The sequence below is a fragment of the Eurosta solidaginis genome, chromosome 2 (assembly GCF_040869045.1).
Source record: "Eurosta solidaginis isolate ZX-2024a chromosome 2, ASM4086904v1, whole genome shotgun sequence".
NCBI classification, from domain to species: Eukaryota; Metazoa; Arthropoda; class Insecta; order Diptera; family Tephritidae; genus Eurosta; species Eurosta solidaginis.
In genome coordinates this window covers 82390872-82408876 of record NC_090320.1, presented here as the reverse complement: position 1 = coordinate 82408876, position 18005 = coordinate 82390872, and the positions used below count along the sequence as shown (strand labels likewise).

General features: G+C 32.9%; 1 long non-coding RNA gene across 2 annotated transcripts in view; it reads left to right on the top strand.

Annotated features, from left to right (window-relative positions):
- Positions 1-577: 577 nt before the first annotated feature.
- LOC137240041 (uncharacterized) overlaps positions 578-18005 on the top strand; it is a 56420-nt gene continuing 38992 nt past the window's right edge. For both annotated transcript variants that reach the window (XR_010949588.1, XR_010949587.1), the window contains exons 1-4: positions 578-742; positions 799-912; positions 969-1060; positions 1142-1354. This is a non-coding gene — a long non-coding RNA (uncharacterized lncRNA). The remainder of the gene's footprint in view (positions 743-798; positions 913-968; positions 1061-1141; positions 1355-18005) is intronic.

Genomic DNA, 18005 nt, shown 5'->3' with positions numbered 1-18005 from the left:
TATTTACACTTTAATATGCACATATGTACATAAATTAAATGTAATTAAACGAGCCACGAACTAAAACTATGTGCGTTTCTTAACATTCGTTGATTCCTCTACGTAAGTATGTAAGTAAGTATGTGCATGCTAATGTGTATGGATGCCGGTACAATATGTAGGTACATGTTTATACGCGAATATTTTCTTCAGAAGATTTTCATTTACATTCAAATAATGTTGCTTTTATTTCTGATTACCTTTGGTCAGGTTTTGTGTACTTGGAGTGAATAGGAGTTGTGAACTAAATTAAAAATTATATTAGCTAATGATATTCGTAAGTGTGAAAATACTACTCAATCGAAATCAGAGTTCTTAAAAAAGTGCGTTGCTATATTGCTTCCTCTACGTATGTACGTTTGTAACGAAACAGCTTTTGAAAATGAGATACAACTACATATATCTCTAAAGCTCTACCGATTTTCAAAGTTGTGAAATGTTGAAACCTCTTGCCATTGGTTTAGCTGGAAAATAAATGTGTCTCAAAAATAAGCGGGACACCCTAATTTGCTTGTCAATGTGTATGAATGCCGGTATATAAATGTTTTTCACGCGAAGATTTTTTGATTTAAACGTTGAAATATTTATTAGTTCTTTCTATTCCATTCAGAAATAGAATGTTAAATGTGCAAAGGCGAACGAACTGATGACGAAAAATTAAAAGAATTATTAAATTTATTCGAGTTATTTGAATGCTTAAGATGTAAGTAAAACATTATTGGAAAACTATCAATGCCACTTCAATTTAAATTATACCAGCGAACGGAGTGACTTATCGCTGTCGTTTCAAAGTCTGACATTAAGGATGCTATCTCCAATATTGGATTAAGAGCTGAGTTCAGGCAAAAACTTTTTACTTGGCGTAAATCAGAGGTGACACACGTGGCTAAATAATCTTGTCATAACATTAAAACGTTCGTTCTTATTAGTTCAATATTGATGGCGAAACAATTTCGGTAGAGTCCGGAGTCGTATCTTGGTTGGAAAAATCGCAGAGCTCAAATTCAGTGGAATTCAGCACGTAAATACACAAAAGTTCATTGCTTATAAATCACTATTTTCTGTAACCCGTATTTATCTTTAAAATTTCCTAAAATTTCAGGACATCAGTACCATTTTAAAAAGCTGTTCGAAAGGCAGCAGCATTCTAACTTACTACGAGAATCACTCTGGTTTAACTAATACTCAAAGGGAGCAACTAATTACGATAGCAGTGGAAAAAGCCAATTGCAATGATATAACCATTAGAACTTCCGACTATCCTGCAATTGTGGGCCAAATAATTTCAATATTTCCTGTAGAACGTGAAGCTAAGGTAAATGACTTTGTGTGGCGTCAAAATATTCCTTTATACTTATGGGGTATTCCATACCAAATCAACCCCTTTAGATTTGGCTGAAATTTTTTCTTCTTTTTCTACGTTACGAAAGATGTTTTTCAGAATTTTTTTAAAATTTTTCATCCAACTCAAAAAAAGTTATGAATTTTTGAAAAAAAAAACCGCTCTTTTTTTCAAAATACTAGAAATTTTTCAAAAATTGACCGTTTGGGATATTTTTTTCAAAATTTTTGTGTTTGAATGTACTTTTCGAAAAAAAATACCAAAAAACTTGTCAAAGATCATCTTATATGAAATTTTTCAGTTTTTCGAGAAGACTCACCAATTTTTCGAAGTTCGCCGATTTTTCGAAGTTTGTCATTTTTATTTTTTATTTTTTCCCCCATAAAGAACTTCAATCAATTCTGCAATTCTCCCCACTAATCCCGGAGTGGGCCGATTTTTTTTTCATTTAATTGAAAAAAAAATATTTGAAAATTTGAAATTTTTTTTTCAATTAAATAAAAAAAAATACAAAAAAAAAATCGGCACAGTCCGGAATTGCAGAATTGATTGAAGTTTTTTATGGGAAAAAAGTAAAAATGACAAACTTCAAAAGATCTGCGAACTTCGAAAAATTGGTGAGTTTTCTCGAAAAACTGAAAAATTTTCATATAAGATGAGCTTTGAAAAATTTTTTTTTATTTTTTTCCGAAAAGTACATTTAAACACAAAAATTTTGAAAAAGATTCCAAACGGTCAATTTTTGAAAAAGTTTTAGCATTTTGAAAAACAGAGCGGTTTTTTTCAAAAATTCATTACTTTTTTTGAGTTGGATGAAAAAATTTTAAAAAATTCTGAAAAACTCCTTTCGTAAGGTAGAAAAAGAAGAAAAACTTTCAGCCAAATCTTATCTCACTTCCCTACGCTCCTGACATAAATGAAGATTTGAAATGCATTTCTAATTTCTGTACTGAGCCAATTAAGGATATTGATTCTCAGTATCGGATTTTAAAACTTTTAAGAGAAGTGAAATTTATCAAGATCCGAAACCGTATGTTGTATCAAGCAAAATTTTACAAAAAATTGTAAGAGGTAATTCGTCTTTATTTCCAAAAAATATCGATATTTACATCAGTAACGTCCAGTTTCAGTTTAAGTCTTTCTTTGAACTACCGAACATACTTAACGCGACAATTGACAGTCAAAAAGCGCTTTTGGTGAACAATCTTTCTCAAATTTTATAAATTCAGATACATTCGCGAACAAATCAAAAAATTATCTATCTGATGACATTGTAATACCATTTTTTACGCATTTCATTATTCGTTTCCAACGATACCTCAATACCTGCTGTCTAAGCTAGATTTTATTTTTCCATTTGCTTTTATTTCATCAAATTTGTTAAAACCTCATGATCATGAAACGATATTTTACCATATATTGCGTGAGCTTAAGCAGTTGGAAAACGGCATTGAAATTGATATGCCTAACGGAATAAAAAAAGTGTATTTCGTAACAGGACTAGTTTTAGGATACAATTTGGGGTTAAATTCATGGGAATAGCGGACACTTCCCCCTCAAAAGGTCGAGAAATCGGAATTTATTTCAGAAATTAAAATATACACTTTTTGAAATTTTTCTACGTTCGGAAATTGTTCATGCCTATTATCTATTTTCAAATTGTTAGATTACGATGATTTTGCTGGCTGGGAAGACATTTGGGCTTAAATATTATTTTGTAATGTGTATTAAAGAACATGTTGTAAACCCACCCCAGACCTGTACATGTGTGCTGGTATATCGATCGATCAGCTGTGAATATACTGTCAGAACTATTGCGAACATATCAAAGTGGCAAAGTGTTTTTATAAAATTGCGGGAGTTATAATATTTTATCCTTCGAGATTAGTGCTTGAATTTGCTTTTAAATAAAGCAATTGTGAAAAATGGGAAATGGTAAGTAAATACATATGTTGTTACATGCATTGAGCATTCAATGTTTCGCACTCACTGGGCAACAAATAATTTAAAGTGGAATTCACTCGTACTCGTTACTGTGCGCGATGAAATAATATAACAATATATTGTGTAATAAAATTTATGTTTCCAAAGAAAACAAATATTCAAAGTTCAATACTTAAAGTATTTGTATGGAAAATCCTCAAGTCCAAGGTGTGTAAATGAAAATATCTAGCATCAATACTGCGGGCCATTTTTTTCTCAACGGAGTATCATAGAGAGTAAAATGTTGCGTATGTAGTTTTCCTTGCGTGCAAAAATGTGCTCCAGAACAATTTTATTGCACGGTTTTTGCAACAATTTTAAAAATATAAATTTATTTCACAGAAATGTAAAAATGTGCTCTTGAAGAGTTTTTAATTACAAGCAAATTGGTGTTTGAATTAGTAGTAGTAGTAGTAGTATTAGAGTTTATTTATTTAGCAATTTAGCTACTTTTTAAATTATAAATTAAATGTAGTAATTCATTATTACATTTCAAATCTTAATCATAATTAACTTTAACAAAATCAGTCACTTTTCTCTTAAATATGTACATATTAGATTCAGACTTTATTTCCATCGGCAATGAATTAAATAAGCTAGCTCCTTTATAAAACAAACTGTTTTGTGTCGCACTTGACATTAGAGGTGGTGTTCTAAAATCAATATTGTTCCTAAGGGAATATGGTTGTATATCAGCTACATAGCATATCTCGGAAGTTAAATATCTTGGTAAAATATTATATTTAATTTTAAACATAAAGCAACACGCGTTAAACATAACACGTTGATTTACAGACATCCATTTCAACGTTTCAAGAAGCGTTGAAATCGACGTCATTACACTACATTTAAGAATAGACCTCATAGCTTTATTTTGGAGTTTTTGCATTCTATCTATACTTGACATTGTGCTTAAGAAAAGGATAGTGGAACAATATTCAAAATGTGGTTTAACGATCGTGTTGTAAATATTTATTGCACACATAGTTGAAACTTGTTTCCGTATTCTTTTAACCAAATTAATCTTTTTAGCTATTTTTTTGCAAACTTAATCTATATGCAAATTAAACTTAAGTTTGTCATCAATAATAACTCCTAGATACTTAATTTGGTCTACTCTCTCAATATATTCACAATTTATAGAAATATTTTTGTTGGATCTACCATTGATCAACATCCATTTGGTCTTCTTTACATTAAGTTTTAGTTAATCATTTTTAAATAACTTTCAACTCTGATAATATCTGCATTAAGTTTATCTATACACTCATCACCTGAATTAGCTGATATATATAATAACGTATCATCAGCGAACAAACATACATTTGAATGCTCCAAGGCTTTTTCGATATCGTTAACGTAAATTATAAATAATAATGCACCTAATGTAGAGCCTTGTGGCACACCAAGGTTCACCGAAATAGTGTCGGATACACATACTCCCACCTTAGTCCGTTGATATCTGCCAGTCAAATAGCTTTCAAACAATTGAAGCTCCGGCCCGGATATTCCGTATTGTTGCAGTTTTTTTTATTAATATTCCTCTCTCCAAGGTTTCAAACGCTCTTTGAAAATCGAGGAATACTGCTGCTATTGTTTTTTTTCTATCAACATGTGTTTTCCATCTGCTAATCACTAAATTTATTAGTGATTCACAGCTATGTTTTTTTTTCTGAACCCAGATTGATATTCGGAGAATAACTCGTTTCTTTCAAAATATTGCACCAGTTGATCATGAAACATTGTTTCAATGATTCTACCTTCCACTATCAATGTGTTAATTGGTCGAAGATCGTATGGCTTGATCGCGTTCTTTACTTTCTCTATTGGAACAACTCTGGATTCTTTCCAATTTTCTGGGAAAATGCCTTTCGTGAATGATTAATTAATCAGCGCAACCATTATTGGTCCTACATATTCAAACGCCTGCAATAGTATAGGCGCTGAGAGACCATTAAAATCTTTCTTTTTATTCATACTTTGAATATAACTTTTGAGCTCACTTAACGTTATTTTTCTGAATTGGAAACTGAAACTTTCATTTGGTGTTTGTGCCCAATTAACAAAACGCATTGCTGGTATAGATTCATTAATAGCTTAATTGCTGTCCACAAAAAAATTGTTAAGTTGATTCGCTATCTCGTACTTTTCAGTTACTACTGTTCCACTAAAGTTTACTTTTTGTATTGCTTTATAATCTTTTTTTAATACCAATTTTTTTATTTTTTGCCACATTGACTTTTGATCTTTGCACTGCTCAATTTGTTTCTCAATATATTTATTTTTCTCTCTATCCAATTTTAATGTATATTCGTCCCTCACTTTTTTATATTCAGCCCAATCAGACGGATTCTTTGTCCATAAAGCGCGTTTATAGCAATTAATTTTCTTGTATTTCACTTCAAGTAATGATGTGTTAAACCATTCACATCTGATTTCATTACTCTTTAAGATTTTATTTTTTGATATTTTATGCAACGCATCTTTAATGTGTTCACTAAACATTTTTGCCTTTTGCTCGAAGTTATCGTACGATTAGTGATACAATTTTATCCTCCTTTTTATGCTGGTTATTTTTGCTACCAATTTCTATACAAATCGTTTCGTGATCACTCATTTTATGTTCAGTAACATTTTCTGCTTTTGCTATGAGCGCATTTGTAACAACATAATCAATTAGTGTTGCTGATGTAGCAGAAATTCTCGTCGGGTCCGTAACTATTTGATTAAACGCGTTATCTTCGAATACTTGCTTCAGTTGCCTCTTAAATGAAGAATTATCCAGCCAATTAATATTAAAGTCACCAATCACTAGCACATCAGTCATGTTCGATAACTTTTCTATTTCAGTCTTAATGAAATCGCAAAACGCAGCTTCCGGTGAAAACGTCTGTTAGGTGATTTATAGACCGTAGCAATACACAACTTTCTATTATTTTGACTAATATGTACCTTTATACACCAAAACATTTTCTCACGAGCGACTAGCTCAATAGACTCCACACTCCATCTATTCTTTACGTAGATCAAAACTCCACCTGTATGCCTTGATTCGCTATCACATCTAATAATTGAATAATCGCTCAGACTTATTTCACTGTCTTCAATAACACTGGTTAAGTGTGTTTCTGTAAGACATATCACATCATAACGTTGATGCGCGGAGAATATCTCTAGTTGAGCATAATTCGAACATAATCGCAGATATTAAAATAAGCACACCTAATGTTATGCTCTGATTGCTAATATAACGTTCTTTCAGCTTCAACTTTCAGTTTTCTCTGCCATACATTACAACACGCGTCTCTAGTATCGTGATCAATATTTATATTAGTTAAGTTAAGGCTTGCTTTCGCTTTTATGCAGTTTATACAATTTACAACAGTATTTTGGTACTCCTTGTAACTATGGCCTGCTGCGCTATATTTTGCACATATTTTCTGGGTTTCTCTGCACATGGATGCTTTGTGGTTAAAACCCCAACACTTGTAACATCTCAAGACATCTAAGCTTTCATAAACAATACACCGGTCCCATTCAATATTCAATCTTTATACCTTTCATGAAAATGAAATGGTATATTAATTTCGTCACGAAACCCAAAAGTGTAAGTCCTTAAAGGAAAATTGATAGACCCACCATTAAGTATACCGAAATAATCAGGGTGAAGAGCTGAGTTGATTTAGCCATTTCCGTCTGTCCGTCTGTCTGTTTGTATGCAAACTAGTCCCTCAATTTTTGAGATATCTTGATAAAATTTGGTGAGCGGGTGTATTTGGGTGTCCGATTAGACATTTGTCGGAACCGGCCGGATCGGACCACTATAGCATATATCCTCCATACAACCGATATTTCAGAAAAAGAGGATTTTTGTAATATCTTATTCAATTTAGCAGATTGAAGCTTCAAACTTCACCATATAATTTCGTATATTGCACATATTGTTGCCTGAAAAAATTGATGAGATCGGTCGTATATATAGTATATATCCCCCACAACCGATTGTTCAGATAAGAAACTTTTCGTAATTGCTGCCCTATTTTAAGAGCTAGAGGCTTCACATTTCAACGAATGCTTACTTATATAGCATATATTGTTGTCTGAAAAAATCATACAGATCGGTGGTATATATAGTATATATATGGTTGTATATATAGTACATATATATAGTATATATATATAGTATATATATATATATTCGCAATTTTAGCCCCATTTTAACAGCTAGAAGCTTCAAATTTCACCGAATGCTTAAGTATATGGCATATATTGTTGTCTGAAAAAATCATAGAGATCGGTTGTATATATAGTATATATCTCATACAACCGATTGTTCAGATAAGAAACTTTGGGCAATTTCTAACCCATTTTAACAGCTATAAGCTTCAAATTTCACCGATTGCTTACGTATATAGTATATATTGTTGTGTCAAAAAATTATAGAGATCGGTTGTATATATAGTATATATATGGTGGTATATATAGTATATATATATAGTATATATATATATTTTCGCAATTTTAGCCCCATTTTAACAGCTAGAAGCTTCAAATTTCACCGAATGCTTACGTATATGGCATATATTGTTGTCTGAAAAAATCATAGACATCGGTTGTATATATAGTATATATCTCATACAACCGATTGTTCAGATAAGAAACTTTGGGCAATTTCTACCCCATTTTAACAGCTATAAGCTTCAAATTTCACCGATTGCTTACGTATATAGTATGTATTGTTTTGTTTGTGATATATATAATATATATATGATGGTATATATAGTATATATATATAGTATATATATTTTTTTTTGCGATTTCGGCCCCATTTTAACAGCTAGAAGCTTAAAATTTCACCAAATGCTTATGCGTATAGCATATATTGATGTCTGAAAAAATCATTGAGATCGGTGGTATACATAGTATATATCTCATACAACCGATTGTTCAGATAAGAAACTTTGCGCAAAATTCTTCCCCATTTTAACAGCTAGAAGCTTCAAATTTCACCAAATTCTTATGTGTATAGTATATATTGTTGTCTGAAAAAATCATTGAGATCGGTGGTATATATAGTATATATCTCATACAACCGATTGTTCAGATAAGAAACTTTGCGCAATTTCTGCCCCATTTTAACAGCTACAAGCTTCAAATTTTACCAAATGCTTACGTATATAGCATATATTTTTGTCTGAAAAAATCATAGAGATCGGTTGTATATGTATTATATACTTCATATAAACTCTCATTTTTTCCCCTTTTTTACGGATAGAAGCTTCAAAATTCATCAAATTTCATCAAATAGTTACGTTTACGTCATATATTTTTGAAATACGTGATTCGTAGTCATAGTTTTTACATTCAAACAACAAAAAACGTGAAGCTTTGCGTCCTCACACAAAGTACCTACCTATTTTTTTTTTATATTTATCTTAAAAATCGTTTAGGTATGTAGATCTGTTCACTATATATTTCTTATCTTATACATCCGATTATTCGGAGATTATGAATGGGATAAGATTATTGTTAAGCCCCATTCATGAAAGGTATGAAATCTTCGGCACAGCCGAAGACAGTCCCGTCCTTACTTGTTTTATTTTCATAACGCTCTCGAAAGCATCTCCATCAATATCAACATACGCATTAAACGAACGAGTATTCTTGAAAGAGGCATAAACTTTAGTGCACTTTATATATTTAAATTCAATATCGTTTTGCTTTTGAATTGCTTCCTGTACCTTATTACATTCTATCTTTGACTATAACCCGCACACTAGAATTTTAGGATAACGCATACCTGGAAGAACAACGTCATAATTTTCACTAAGCTTGCCCTTGATTTTGTCTGCTAAAATGCCTCTGTCATCACTAATTATACAATAAATTTTTTTTTTCTTAATTCCATTTATTTTCACTTTTATGTCTGCTGGGTTAACAGATGCCTTAACATCAATTTTCGTTTTTTCACTCTTGGTTTGTTTTTGGTTTCAGAATCACTTGTGCAAAACTCATATTTTTCTTTAGTTTCGCTGTATATGATTCTTTCTCAACACCATCTTTTTTTATTTACGATTGCCTTAACTTCGTCGCATATTTTTACACTCTCTTTTTTATTACTTTCAAGCTCTCGACACATAGCTTCTGATTGATCTTTAAACTTAAGAGAGAATTCTGCAATGCTCTTATTAACATCTGCAATCTTATTTTCACTAGCTATCAGTGTTGCCAGCTGATGAAAAAAAAGAAGCTAGATTGGCAAAAAAAAAAAAGGTTAGAAAAGGCTAAATTTAGAAAAAAAGAAGCTAAAAAAGGCCAGAAATTTTGTTGGTTAATTCATTAAATTTTTTTTATATTTTAGTTTACACATTTGTAAATAAAAAATTATAAACATAACTTAAACATAACTTCTTGTTTCAAAACATATCAGGCACATTTTCCTTGACTAGCACATGGAATTACTTTAAATGATTGCATATGTGTATATAAATAAAAAAAATATTACAAACTAATTATTTATATAAAATATTCCCCGTCTGAAGAATCAGAAGAGCTTAAGTCTGCGTATAAAGTTTGGCTATTTACCATAGATATGAGATCATCGGTAATTTCAAAATCATTACAACATTTAGATAAGCGTTTTAACGAGCATCTAATATTAAGCAGCGCATTAAGCATTTTAATTTTTAGTTTGTTCCTTAATTTAGTTTTCAGAATTTTCATGCCACTAAAAATGCTTTCAACCTCCGCGTTACTGAGTGGTAATACTAAAAAACTAAATATAAATTCGACAAGTTCTAAAAAAGGAGGTTCGTTTAATGCATTTTTATGTTCCCGGACTTCCGACCAAAATTTCATGGTGGAGTGTACATTTTTCCATTGTATAGTTATAAGCTTTCGCCACTGCAGCTCTATTAATGCTATTTGACTTGAAGAATAACTATACTTCTCTTTTTCAAAGTAAGAAAATACATCTGGCTTTGAAACTTTCAACGAATTTTCAGCAGAAAAAGAATTAAACCCTTGTAGAGAACTCATATTACTAGGTATTAGGTGTTCACAGGAACTATTGAAATTACTTTATTTTAGAAATTATTAAAAATACATTCGGAGTAAAAAAGGCTAGAAAAAAGTCACGAAGCTAAACCCAAAATTTCGAGGCTAAAGGCAAAAAAAAAGGCTAAATCTAGCCTCGAAAAGGCTAAAACACTGCTAGCTATTTGCGTTGCCCTAAGCGATTCTATTCTCCCTGCATAGCGCGCTTCAACAGCTTGCAATAACTCTTTTAATTCACGCTCCATTATATTTCTTGTTTCTTTATTATCTTCTTTAAACTCTCTTAAGTAGCTTGCATGCTTTTTTACTTGACTTCTCATTTATTGAAGCACATCGTCAATATTATGTATGTACTGTATACACTCATCACACATATCGGAGAAATACATTTGACACTAAATTGTTTAAGCTCGATTGATCTATGCCCGCGCATTTAGGTGTTTGCTGAAACTCTTTTCCGCACACCCCCGCACAGAAGAGGCTTGTTTCCCAACGTATTGCGTTTTTGCATTTATAACAGCAGCCTATAACTGCACTGCTTTCTCTTTTGGCACAATTGTTTCACTTTATTTTTATTTTATTTTATAAAATTGGCAAATTTATGTTGTTTAAATTTGAAATGCTCATGCCATTCCAAAGACTGCAAATAATTTGTGTTTTATAGCTGTTTTTTTTTTTTTAATTTTGCTTTATATTTATTTTGTTTGAGTAATTAAACTCCCGCTGTTTTGAAAATTGTCAAAATCGGTGGAGTCTATCGGCTCCTATTCAGCTTTAAAAGGAAAAGGACAAAGAAAATTCAAATAGCGTTGATTAAGGATACGGCTTTTTTTTTGGAAAAATCTAAGACGAGCGTTTATTTGTATTATCGATAGCTATCAAATAATACCTTTGTTCTCAAAAATAAATATGACATTTTTCGGTGATCTATTTCAGAAATTTTCACTCTGTGTCTTTAAACATAACATTTATTTACATTGTTATTATTACATTGTTTCATTAAAATTATATAAGTATGAAATAAACACACCCAGTAGGGTGGTCCTTATTTTTGAACTTTAAAAAAATGGTCGGGGCACCCTGTCATATGATTCTCCTCAGAAAAAAAATGAATACGTATTTTTTTATTTTAGTTTTAGAAGCATTTTAGAGTCGCTACCATGCATCAAAGTTTTGGAAAACGACTTTTGAAGAGACAAAATACCTATGAATCCGTAATATTATCTAATGGCATGCTTTTATTAGTATATGTATTAGAGTGATTCAAAAAAATTGCCACCACTTAGGGTTAAGTTAGAGCACTAAAGGTAATACTAGGTTCAAACACACAGAAAATTGGCAATTTATACTATTTGGGCAATTTATTACGCAATTTGTCATATAATAAATTGTAATAATAAATTGCCAATTTAAAAAAAATTGCGTAATAAATTGTTTCAAACTGCAAATGCAACATTGTAAAGTGTGTTTATTGAGTATATTTTAACGTCAGTTACGCATGGCTGAACTATGTGGTTGGCTCATCTCATCAGCTGATTTTATGTCTTTCTTTTCACTGGAGTAGGGATTGTCAAAAGAAGATGGCAAACTCAAAATGAAACCAAAACATTGAACACATTTTCTTACAACACACAAAAATTTCAAAGTTTTATGTTTTCATTCCATTTCATTCGCCTAATAATGTGCGTGTTCATTTTGACAGTCTGAACGAAGGTATGTTCTTGCTGTAGAGATGAGCCAACCAGCTATCAAATTACTATTGTGTAAGCTAAATCGAGTTGTATGAACAGCACTCATTTCAAATCGAAATTTGCTCAATTTATTTTTCTGTTTGAACATAGTATAAGACCGAAAAAACAAATTTTTTTTAATTTTGAATCACCCTAATGTATATATTCAGTTGATATTGAAATCAAAAAGTAAGAACTCATGTTATTATTGAAAACATCGAATCTGAACTTCTAAATAGTAGCATGCTTTGATTTGTTTATAAGTGAAAATAAGTTTTTAAATTCAAAAACTAGGTGGCGTTGCATGGCCGCGAACTAAATTTTTTTTTTAAATTGTAACCCGAGTTGGCTTTGCACACACCTTTCTATACATTGGTTTGTGTTTTATAAGTGAAGTCAGCTGTTGAAACATTTTTCAAATTGAGAACCCAGTAGGCGCTGTATGGCCGTAAGCTAAAATTTTTTTTAAATAGTAACACGAGTTGGCCTTGAATCTTTGCATTTAGTTGTAACTTTTCTGTATTTTAAAGTGTACGGGTTGCCTGTTATAAGTTATCATGGCGTCTACAAGTAAAAAAGCTAGTCTATCAACTAGAAACAAAACCAATATTTGGCTTCTCGGACAATCAGTACCAAATCTCAATCAGTCAAAGTTGCCTTCTTTTGGCGAAGTGTTACGTTTATTCTTTTATTACAAAAATGAAGAAAAAAAAAAAATTTCCGGGATTCTGCGAATCTTGCCGCATGTGAAGTCATAAAGTTATGGGAAAAGGCCAGTATACCAACAAGATTGAAAAAGCATGTGATCAATAAAATAGAAAAACTCTTCAATGAATGGCGTAATCTAAAAAAAAAATAAAGAAAACAAAAAAAAACGTTCGAAGAAGTTACAACAAAAGGAACAATCCTGACATCGTAACTTAGAGGATCTGTATGATATCGCGCATTCTGAAGCTTTGATTATTATGACAATAGAAGAGGATAAACAGTTCTTACTAGCACAGCGACAGCAAAACCGACCGGGTTTAATTGGCTCTGTAGATAAAAAAAATAAGGAAATGTGATCAGATTAAAAAGAAAGCCGAACACATGCAACAATTGCGTGAAAAGGAAAATAAAAGCATCTCGGCTATGACAGAAAAGGTCCTACTTTCTTTATCGACCACAAGCGAAGAATCGTCTGGATCTGATTTCGAAATTGAAGTCAAGACGTTGAAGTCAAAACCCCCCAAAAAACGAGCTCGTCAAAATTTAATCAGTAGCGACCTATCTGCTAGCCTCGATGTTGCTAAATTAAGTGATAGAAAAGCCACTATGGTCGTGTCATCTACCTTAAAGAATGTTGGTGTCAATCTTTCAGAGTTTAATGTGAATAGGTCTTCAATACGTCGAAATCGTATAAAAAATCGGAAAACACTGGTGGAATCCCTTAAAAGAGAATTTAAACCTGACGTACCACTTACAATTCATTGGGATGGCAAAATTATTGAGGATATAAGTGGACATGAAACTGTAGATCGGTTACCAATTTTGGTATCTGGGGTTGGTATTGATCAGCTTCTGGGGGTTCCAAAACTTGAACATGGAACAGGCGCAGCATATGCCACAGCTGTGCACGAAACAATAAAGTCATGGAGTTTAACAGATAAAATTAAATGTGTTTGTTTTGACACTAAATCTGTTAATACGGGCCTAAAAAATTGTGCTTGTATTATTTTGGAGCAAAAAATGGAGAAATATATGCTTTGGCTGGCTTGTCGTCATCACATAATGGAGATTTTGTGGTAGTGGTACAATCCTTGGACCCCTCTAGCGGACCTGATATTCAGTTATTTAAAAGATTTAAGAAGAACTGGCATAGAATCAACCAAAACGAATATACCACAGTAATTAATGACGCAAATTCATCACACATCATTAATAATTTTGCGGCAGACATGCTTTCTTTTGCCCAAAAACATCTCCTAGCATATCAACCCCGAGATGATTATAAAGAGTTGCTGAACCTGACTATAATTTATTTGGGAGGAGTCCCTGAAAAAGGGGTTTCTTTTAGAAGACCTGCTGGGCTACACCGTGCTAGATGGATGGTAAAATCTATCTATTGTTTAAAGATTTTTCTATTTAAAGACCAGTTTAAGCTAACGAAACAGGAAGAAACAGCAGTGAAAGATATATGCCTTTTTACAGTTATTATTTATATTAAATACTGGTATGAGGCTCCTGTAGGATCCTCCGCACCAAGAAACGATTTACAGTTATTAAAAGACCTTGCATCGTATGAATTTGTAAATGAAGAGTTAGTGTCTTTTGCTTTTTTTGACGATCAAATTTCAATACAAGAAAAGAAAAAAATGGTGGAGGCGCTAGGAGTCGAAGGCTTAGAGGACTGTCCAAAAAGAAAACAAATCAACATCAAATACATCTCTGACATGGGTATAGAAGATTTTGTAACCAGCAACTCTTTACGATTTTTCAACATAATGGGCGTATCGTGTCAGTTTTTGAGAAAAGATGTGCAAACTTGGGAGAATGATCCAGAATTTGAAGCTGCGAAGAAAATCGTTCATTCCATGCGGGTAATAAATGATATAGCTGAACGTGGTGTCGCTTTAATGGAAGAATATAATAAGTTATTAACAAATTATGAAGAGCAAAAGCAATATCTACTTTTGTTGGTGAAAGATTACAGAAAGAAATATCCAGATACAAAAAAATCAACTCTTCTTAATAATAGGTTATCTGCTTAATTATTAAAAGTATTTTTATTTTGAAATTGTTACTTTTGCGAATCATTTATAATACTAAATAAAAGTTTATACTTAACATTTTTATAAAAGTTCAAACGCTGGTAGCGACCCCTAAATATTTTAGATTTTTTTTTGTTTTACTGAAAAATTAGTTTCTCGGGATAGAGAATCGAATGAAAAGGTGCCCCGAAAGAAATAAAAAAAAATTTTTTTTTACCCATATAAGGACCACCCTAACACCCAGTGATGATAAAAGTACCAGTTCGAAAATACTTTGAAATCGAAAGCTTACATTTTGGTACTATTAAGCGATGTACGCAGTAGAGATATACGCCGCCGATAAACGCCGCCGATTTTGGTCGTTTTACGCACGCCGCCGCCGAATGTCAAAAATATTGGGGCGGCGTCCGGCGCCTTACTATGTTTTCTACTCGTTTAAAACTTTTTCCAACTGTTCAAAAGTTATTTAAAAAAACAGGCGTTTTCGATGTCAGCTTAACACGAACTTTGCATCGCCCAATTTACCAAGTTATTAAAACAAAACACTAAAAGAAAAGTTATATAATAAATTTATATGCTCACTTTGCATTTTTTTTTTTTTTTTTCAAAAAATTAATAATGAACAATGAATTCAAATGAAATGACCCACGGCGAACATGTTTTCAAATTGTCCTCAAGTTGTTAAAAAAAAGCAAAATACCCAAAAAAGGTTGCGATTTTTAAAAAAATTGTATATTGCGATTGGCTGAAAGAATAAGCGAAATCAGTGATGCAAAATCCTTTAGTAGGTTCTAGGGGCATAAACAGTCCATTGAAATGATTCTTACCTCATACTTAAGTCGAGGATATATGTATGTATGAGAAGGGTTTGAAAAATCGCTTGGGCTTACATTCAAACATCTGTTGTTTATTTGCGAAATTATACAATAGCGTCTGAAATGTTAATTTTGATTTTCACACTTCATCCTTCAACACCCAAGTCTCCTGGTTTAACCTTTCCTAAAGTTGGCGGCCCTATCCAAAACTAGTCCCTTAGAGTGAAACACATTGATTATCACCTACACGTTACGGCTCCTTTTACAAATGTGAATACGTAGACACATATATTTACCAGGTGAGGCTTTGTCCTTCGCTTCCCAAGCTTCCCAATACAGTCGAACTAATGACCGTGTGAGGTACTACCCTAACGTAGTGAACAGTCGAACTTGTCTGAAAACTGAAGCTACGCGGTCATTCATAATGAGCTCTTATATCATAAGGCCGGAAAACAAGAGTTTACATCGTTCAACTTAAAATCGGTCTACTTTCATTCCAAAATATCGTTTTGATTTAACGAAGACTATTGAAATCAATGTTGTGAACACAAACGTCTGCAAACTTTGGTTTACATTTTAAAAATTTTTTTCCAGGGCCCTTGTAAAACGTTAATTATGTAGATGCGCCGAGGATTATACGATTTTCACCCATTCCGCAATAACATCCACTTAGACGTGGGCGGCATCTTGGCCGAATAGTCACTCCCTAAAATTTGAAGGTGCTTCTCTGGTGTAGCTCGGAAGCATCCGTTGGAAAGTCTTCGGAACTACGTCTAGAGCTTCTAGGAAAGTGACGTTGACGAAGGTACGAATTTGAAATCCTATAGCTTCTGTGCTGGCATATGGTGTGAGGGTCAGGAGGCGTGGTAGCGAATGGTGGTCGGGATTGCGACTGTTCCCACATCGGGAATTGTAGCTCTTAAAAACCGAAAAAAACTGGAGGCGCCCTGTGCCACAAGAGTCATGAGTATTAATAGGCCATTAATAGCAACCGGAAGCCTTTGTGCGTGACCGCCAAGGAGCCATAAATTTAAGGAAATTGTGTTCGCAACGATTATTAGGAGTTAACCCTAGGGGAAACTACGCTTTAAACGACATATGCAGACAAAAGTGTGACTATTTTATGTATCTCTATTACTTTTCAGCAGACGCAGCAGTACCAATTCCAAAGTCCGGGGTTAGGTTCGAAGCCGCTCTGGAGTAAGTGAACGAGGGACAATCCCTCCGCAAGGAGCTACTCCTGAAAATGTTTGAACGGTCTGCGAGATCTTGAGGAAAAACCCCAGATCTTTTCGAAATGGCCACCACGTTGATTTCCTTAAATACATACAAACAAAACCTTTCCTAGATATTATGTTTTTAAATAGAAAAATCAAGTTTTTAAAGTAAGAGCACCGGAGTATGCCGGTGCGCCGCCAACGCTGACGCCGCCGGTATATAATAGAGCCTACGCCGCCGCCGCCGATAAAGTGATCGGCGTAAACCTCTAGTACGCAGATCAAAAGCAAACATTCAAGAAAAATTTTGCATTTTTCTTGAGCATGAAAATAGCAGTGGGCACAACATTTTGGCATTTAACGATGCATTACAATTTATACATGAATACCGCTTTTATAAAAATAAAACAAAATTTATGAAACTTTTTGATACCATTTCTGGGTAACTCTAGAATGTGTTTGTACGATATGGGTATCAAATGAAAGGTGAAAGGGAGTGGTCCTTAGTTCTATAGGTGGACGCCTTTCCGACTTTTGCAGGGGTTTTGCTCAAACTTTATTTTTTAATTTTATGATACCCATTGGTACTTTATATACGTACAAATTAAATGAAGTTTGTAATTTAAGTGGATAACGGTATTTTGGGGTGGGACATCTGTGACCCAACAGCACTTCAGAAAGGGACATATTTGTCCCAACAGGGTATAAACTACACACAGAAGAGGAAAACTTGTTAGGTAATAACTTATGTATTGTATGCCGCTATTAACGTTTACAACTCAACTCTGGTTGGGTTGAAATTTAGCAATTTTGTATTACGGATTACAACTCAATCTGTCAAAAAAATGTCGGTTGAGTTCTATAGTCTTACAACTTTTTGTGGCATTGCCATTTACAACCTTGTGTTGGTGTAGTTGTCAAAGACGTCAAAATCTTACAACTGATTACTAGCAGTTGTCTCATACAATTTTGCAGTTGTTTTGAAAAAAGGTAACGTTTTACAAGACGTTTCACCACCTAATTTTCAACAAAAATTTTCAAAAGTTGGTATCAAAAGACGCGTTTCGACCCCC